Below are 7,790 nucleotides of genomic sequence, written 5' to 3'. Positions count from 1 at the left end.
TCTAGATACTAAAGAATTCAGGTTCTCTCTATCAGATCATCTAGGCACAATCTGAATTTTCAGTAGATTGCAGGGATTAGGTCATACCCATAACCATAATTTTAGGGTCTCCATTAGCTCACATTTCACTAATGTGTAAACTAGAAAAAGTACCTCTTTGGCAAATGTATGTCCTTAGGTTCAAGGCTTGACGAATGGATCATGGGCTGGATTTCAATCCCTTTTCTCCCATGGCGGGACACAGCCCTGCCTGGCAACTGTGTGTATCTTGCACAGAAGGTTGCACCAGGCAGGCAGTGGATATATGTATACAGACGGAATATAGGGAACACTTAAATTTAGCTAAATTGCAGGCCATGCCTTCACAATTTAGGGTAATTCCTCCATCCCTCTGGTTTTTAAACCCAGAAGTCTCCCATGGTGAAAGAGAGTCAGATGTGCCTTGATTTGAATACCCACTGGTGCTACCTGTTACTTGAACAGGTAGCTTTTGAAACCCTGGATAAATGCCTCCATTAAAGCTTCCTCATTTGTAAAAGAATACTATTTACATAGTCTGCTGTGAAGGTTAAAGAAAATTATGTATGCAAAGCACATTTGGCATTGTAGAATATCAATACATCCTATTGTCTTTCACTGTATTTGTCCTTTAGCCTACTTTCTCTACTTATTTGGATAGCTGTTTTCCTCTGGAAAGAACAGAGCCTAAAACTCTGTGCTCAGTTCTGTTCTCCTCTGTCAGATATTAATTATCATCATAATAATAGTTAACATTTATTAACTGCTTACTGTATCTAGGGACTATTCCAAACCCTTCCATGTATTATCTCATTTAATGCTTACACCAGCTTTATGAGGGAGGGACAGATGTGGTCAGCGGTTTACATTTGATGAAATGAATCTGAGAGAGGATAAGTCACTTAACCCAAATTACACAAATAACTATTGGCTCAGAGGGATTGGAACTTAGGGTCTTCTACGCTAGAATCCTCATTCTTTCTTTCTTTTCTTTTCTTTTTTTTTTTTTTAATTAGGTGAGGTGGTAAGTCACCCAAATCCATTTTCTCCCATCTCTGCCCTGTTCTGTGCCCCAAGAGAGTGGCCTCAGTGGATTCTATCACCCAGGGGTCCTTGCCCTCTGGTTTGTAGTTGGGTTTGGCCAGTGTGGGGAAGTGTCAGGTGATTAAAGGTGGGAGGAAGAGACCAGTTGGGATATTTCTTCTTGCCACCTGCCCTTTGCCTTGGCACACTTCTGACAGTGGCCGTATTCTTCTGTGGTCACAGCTGCAGCTTTCAGCAAGCTCTGGTAACCTTAGTTCCTCCCCCATCTCTTTCTGCTTTTGTAGTCATAGGATAGAGTCCTCATTCTTACCTACTCAAATTATACTATCTCCCAGGAGGTCTCTGATTCATTACAGGTTAGCGTTCGTCCTTGTGAACATTTACGTCTATCATCTAAAATTTCTCTGCTTTGTGATCAAAGAGAACAGAATGCTCCATACAAAGAATGCAGTCCCCGAATTGAACATGGGTTCTCACGAGAGTTGTGGTTGAGATGGTGGGTTCTGGATTCTGAGCGCCGGAGTTCGCATCTTCTTGCCGTGGGACTTCGGGCAAGTTGCTTAACCTCCATTGCCCTCCATGCCTGTTGCTTCATGTGTTAAATGGGAGGGAAAAAAATCTACTTTATTAGCTTTTTTGGGTGAGGATTAAGTATTGTAATACATGTTTTTTTTTTTTTAAAAAAAAAAGCATTTTGAATAGTGCCTGACATACATAAAGACCTCAGCAAAAGTTGACATATGAGTATGCATATTTTCATCTATGACCTAGCCACCATACTTCAGATTACAGTGTACACCCAAAAGTATGCCATACCTTAGGAATTCTTGTTATAAGAAAACTGAATTTAATAAAACCAATGATCGGGGTGATTGCGTTTTACTAAATTATCTTTTCAGAAAAACATAAGACCCCTGGATATATTTAAACAGGGAGCTTACTCCTCTCATACATATAAAATGGAATGATTTATGAAACTTAAATATTTTTCAGAAAAAAATCACTAATTTACTTATTGCTGCATAGCAAGTTACCCCCAAACTTAGTGGCTTCAAACAGCAAACATTTATTTTCTCACAGTTGCTCTGGGTCAGGAATATGGAGCAGCCTCTGCTTGAAGATCTCTAACACAGCTCAAAAGAGGGAGGAGTTGCTTTCAAGCTTGCTCACATGGCCTAAGTCCCTCCCTGGCTATGGCTAGTGATATCAGTTCCTTACTACTTGGGCAAAGAATTACTCAAAATATGATAGTCGGCTTCCACCAGAGCAATGGCAGAGAGAGAATATGAATGAGATAGGGTGAGAGATGGCAAGTAAAATGGAAGCCAGAGTCTTCTTATAAACTAACCTCGAGAAATGACTTCCTATTTTATCACTTTCGCTGTATTCTGTTTGAGACAAGTCACTAGTTCCACTCCACACTGGATGAGGGATTACACAAGGGCATTCATCTCATAAGGCGGGTGCCTTTGGGGCCATTTGAGGGACTGCCTACCTGAAATGAAATGGAGGAAAGCAAGAGATACCTATTCATCCATTTTGTCAAACCCAAATTATTAGTTAAGGGTCAATTTCTGAAATGTTATTGATTTAGAAGTTTCTTATTAGATTTCTCTTCTCCATGCTTAAGTATAATTTTCATGAATGTGTGCTCCTTTAAAATCATTCTCCTTTCAATATTTAGTATAACTTTCCCTGGATGCCCATCTCTTCCTCCTCTTCCATTAGCTTTTCACCTATGTTTCCCACCAAAAACATTCAGGAAAGAGACAGCCTGCATTAAATCAAGAGCATAATTATTTCCATTGCCCCAGATGTGATGCATATGGTTGGGGAACTGAGTCCTTTCTTTGAACTGGATTTAATTAAAAGACCATGAAATCAGTATTAAGATGGGGTCAAGTTTTAACAGTACTATGAGACCGTAGATTAGAACAAGAGAAATCACATCCAGAAATGACTTTATGGGTGTCAGCTGAGTAGCCTACGTGATATTTGAAGCTTTTCTAGGATGCTGTTTTGCTGCCTGCTTATATGCATTGAAAAAATTGTCAAAATGTGTCAGAAACATACTCGCTCTCATTTTTGCACACTAACAGTAGTAAAGTTGGAAGCTGGTGGAGTTTGAACATTAATATACATTTCTGTGAGTTTAAGAAGCAACTTATGATTTTTCCTCACCTTTCCACATTCCATTCCATTCCATTATAGAAATGGGAAGATTTAATGGTCTTATAATATGTTATATCTTCTACATTTCTACTTCAGTGTTCAAATAAAGCTCTTGCCACTGGCATCTGGGAATGTCAAGAACATTCTAGACCCTCTTATATATGTATTTAACTAACCTGACTTTGTGTCTTAATCTGGCTCTGCAGACAGAGAGTAAACCCAGGGAGTGCCTCATCCTTATCTTACGTACCAGCCACGCGAAAATTATTGATTACTGTCTCCATACCCATTGATTCTGGCAGTGGCAAAAATACAATGTGCAGGCTAGTATTTTTTAAAATAAAGATAGGCCCATTTTGTTTTAATGTATTACATAGGCAACAAAGGAAAAAGTAAGTGTAGTCCCAGTTTTCATTCCACTCTTTTTTCCGAAGTCCTCACTTTAGCATATGTATATACTTTCAGGATGGTTCTATGCACCCACAATCAACTATATCTAACTAACCCACTGGGTCTCATATATCTTGTTTATGTGGCCACCTGGCATCATAACATGCATTTTGTTTTGTAAATTGTTTTATTTGCTTAACAATGTATCTCCAGTAACTTTTTCAGGGCAGTATATATAGATATTATAAACCACGTTACTAGCTATGTGATATTCTATATATAATAATAGCTGTATAGCATAATTGAGGTATGATTAATTTAACCAGTCTGATACTGATGAACACTTACGTTGTCACCAACTTTTCCCTACTAAAACAATGCTACTGAAAACTATTTTTGCCTGCTTAAAATACTCAGAGTTTTGTATGACAAATTCCTTTTGAATCAAACAGTACATGCATTATACATTTTATAGAGATTGCCAAGTTGTTAGTGAGCTACAAGAGAACAAACATAGATAACAATATCAAGAAAACAACACGTGAACAAAACAAGAATTTCAACAGTGAGACAGAAATCATAAAAAAGAACCAAACAGAAATTGTGGTGCTGAAGAATACAATAGAAATAAAGAATTAAAAACTCAATGGAGAACTTCAACAGCAGACTTGATCAATCAGAGAAAAAGAATTATTGAATTTCAAGGCAAGTCACCTGAGCTAGAGGAGGACAGTGGTCCACGAGGCTCATTTCAGACAACATGGAGGCAATGTGTGCAAGCCAGAAGAGTGCCCCAGAGGCAGCGTCCAGGCCATGGGTATGGCAGGGAGGCCTGGGCTTTTGCCTCCCTCTGGTTCCTAGGAAGCTGGCCAGCAGTCAGTGCAGAAGCAGCAGCAGCAGAGGTGTAGGCTCCAGCCCATCTTCCTCCTCTGCTTCAGCCTGAGCTGGGGGTGTCCAGGTCACCCAGGTGGCTGGAAAGGGGGTCGGCTACCCAAGAATGGGAATTCTCTTCACCAGGATATGGAGACTCTTCAAGCACCAGGAGCACAAAGTTATTGTTGGGGTGGATTATGCAAGGAAAAGTATCATCCTTTACCAATTTTCTGTGAATGAAATTGTACATACATCCCCTGCAATAGGAAGTAATGTAGAAGAGATAGTGATTAATAATACATGCTTCCTCATGTGGAAAACTGGTGGCCAAGAATCTCTTCGTTCTTCCTGGAACACTTACTGTACTAACAGAGATTTTGTAATTGTTGTGGACAGTACAGACCAAGAATTTCTGTAATTAGAGAACTCTATAAAATGTTAGTCAATGAGGACCTAAGGAAAGCTGGATTGCTGATTTTTGCTAATAAACAAGATGGTAAAAAGAATGTATGACTAGCAGAAATCTCCCAGTCTTTGGAACTAACTAACTTTTATTAGAGATCGCCAGTGGCATACCCAGGCATGCTGTGCTTTTTACTGGGGAGAGACTATGCTAAGAAGTTGAATGATTTCACAATTTAAGATTGGATGATCTCTACTGACCTCTCCTCACAGACTTTATATAAATCAAGTGTTGGACTTTACCTGAAAGCTGTAAAAATGAATGGTTTATATATATATATATATATATATATGAACTAATTTTTCTTCTTATAGAAAAAGTTTAAGACCACTTATTTGAAAGCAAACATGAAGTCTCACCTTCCAATCCACTTTCTCATTAGCTCTTTCCAAACCAAGGGCTTAAAGCTGTGATTGACATTTTTCTCATCAGAAGTCCTCTCGGGACATTGTATAGTCTGTGCTAGGTAGAAAGGGAAAGGAAGACATTTTTAACTTTGAGAGCTTTATTATCAGTATAACCCTCCCTTGTTGAATGTTGTTCTCTTCTTGTTATATTTAGTCAAAAGACAAATCACAGATATTCAGTTTCCAATATTTTAAAATGTAATATAACTTACGAAAAGTATTTTGCATAAGGTTGTTTATGTATTGTGTATATACTTCAAGTTAATGCTTTATGTTCTAAGGAAAAGCAAATTACACAAAAGTTAATATTCTTAGTTATGACCATAATGAGATGAGTATGGGTATTGGTTTTAAGTGCCATTTTATACTTTTTCCCTATGTTCTCTGTATTATACTAACCAACCCCCCAAATCACTGAGCTGCTCTTAAAATAATAATAAAGGAAAAATCTTGACATTGTGTATCTACTGCTTTGTTGATCAAATCACATACATGAAACTAAGTAATCCAACTGAGTGAAATATCAAGTTCTTGGCTTAGAATTACTAATGGGCAGAATTGCACATTGAGCAATTATCAGATTGTTGCCTTTATTGGACCCTATGCCATCTAAATTACTAAATAAACTGTTAATCCATCAATCAGCCTATCATTAAGTGTATTTAAAATTATGAAGTGATTTTTTTCAGCATTAATTAAAAACTGTTGTGTGAAACATATCTACCCAGAAAAGTATCACCCTATAAATATTACCAAATAATTTAGCTAGAGTCTTCTTAGGTATTAAATCATATGTCCAGCATTTAAAGTGAATTTGAGATTAAACGTAAAACATATTTTCTAAGCAACAGAGATAATTTTTTAATTTGAAAATTTCTTATTAGGAGTTGGAATAGTTTGACAATTGTAAAAACAAAAAAAACAATAAAAACAATTCTTAATGCTTTCAAGAATTTGGTTTAAAATTTGATCAAGATGTTATATTATTTTCACTAAGAAGTAACTTGGCCCAAAACACCTTTCATGTTTTCTTAGGGTATTTTCTTTCAGTAACTGAAAGTTGAAGGTATTTTTATTGTAACTGTAAACAAACTTATACTTAATGTGTTAAAACATATTCTTGAGTATTCAGTGCATCTTCATGCCTTGAAAATCTGAAAGCTACTCCAAAGTGGCTGTTTTAGAATATTCAAGAAAAAAATAATAACCGCTTTTAATACCAGCCTTTTAGATTTCATGAAGATTTTGATGAGGAATAATATTACATGCTATAAGCACTGACAGAACTTCGAAAGTTCCCTTCTGTGAAATATAAACTACCAATATCTAAATCCAAGACAACCATGGGAGATCAGTGTTTAACACTGGATGTTTTGTGTTTTATATTTATACTATAATTGTCAAAATGCAAGTATAACATTTTAATACTTGTCAACGTGCTTTTACAAAAGTAAATCCTAAGTTACTAAGCTTTGAAGACAAGTCATTTTAAATTATACAGTCACATGAACAAAAAGGAAAAAGAATGAAAAGTGTAAAAAAAAATCCTATAGGACTTATGGGACACTATCAAAATGAAAAAACATATGAATTATGGAAGTCCCAGCAAGAGAAGAGAGAGAAAAAGACAAAGCTTAAAGAAATAATGAATTAAAACTTTCCAAAACTTGGAAGGGAAATGGACATCAAGTATCACGAAGCTCTAAGGACTACAAAGAGGGTCAATCCAAAGAAGACTACACCTAGACACACTATAATAAAATTGTCAAAATTCAAGGAAAAAGAACTATGAAAGCAGCAAAGAAAAGTGGCATTGCACCTAACTAAAAGCTTTTGCTCAGCAAAGGAAACAAAATCAACAGAGTGAAAAGGCAACCTACAGAATGGGAGAAAATGTTTATAAACGATATATCAGATAAGGGATTAATATCCAAAATATATAAGGAACTTATACAACTCAGTAGCAAAAACCCAAATAACCCAATTTAAAAAACAAGCAAATGAGCTGAATATACAGTTCTCCAAAGACTTACAAATGGCCAACAGGTATATGAAAAGGTGCTCAGCATCACTAGTTATCAGGGAAATGCAAATCAAAACCACAATGTGATATCACGTCACACCTGTTAGAATACCTTTTATCAAAAGTCAAAAGATAAATGTTGGCAAAGATATGGAGAAAAGAGTACCTTTGTACATTTTGTTGGTGGGGATGTAGATTGGTATCGCCATTAGGGAAAACAGAATGGAGATTCCTCAAAAAATTATAAATAGAACTGTGGTAATGATCCAGCAACTCTACTTCTGGGTATATATCCGCAGGAAATGAAATCAGTATGTCAAAGAGATATCTCTGCACTCCACTCCCATGTTCCTTGCAGCATTATTCACAATAGCCAGGATATGGAAACATCCTAAGTGTC

General features: G+C 36.6%; 1 long non-coding RNA gene and 1 pseudogene across 1 annotated transcript; one reads left to right on the top strand and one right to left on the bottom strand.

Annotated features, from left to right (window-relative positions):
- Positions 1 to 1,378: 1,378 nt before the first annotated feature.
- Positions 1,379 to 4,535, bottom strand: LOC132594576 (uncharacterized). The gene is made up of 3 exons (XR_009560782.1): positions 4,339 to 4,535; positions 2,411 to 2,557; positions 1,379 to 1,651 (listed from the first exon to the last, which is right to left on the bottom strand). It is a non-coding gene; the product is annotated as an uncharacterized lncRNA (long non-coding RNA).
- Positions 4,536 to 4,621: 86 nt separating this feature from the next.
- On the top strand, positions 4,622 to 5,122 carry LOC115847653 (ADP-ribosylation factor-like protein 5A pseudogene; annotated as a pseudogene).
- Positions 5,123 to 7,790: the final 2,668 nt, after the last annotated feature.

Source organism: Globicephala melas, chromosome X (assembly GCF_963455315.2).
Source record: "Globicephala melas chromosome X, mGloMel1.2, whole genome shotgun sequence".
Classification (NCBI taxonomy): Eukaryota; Metazoa; Chordata; class Mammalia; order Artiodactyla; family Delphinidae; genus Globicephala; species Globicephala melas.
The sequence above is the reverse complement of the archived record's forward strand: the minus strand, read 5'-3'. Positions and strand labels throughout refer to the sequence as shown.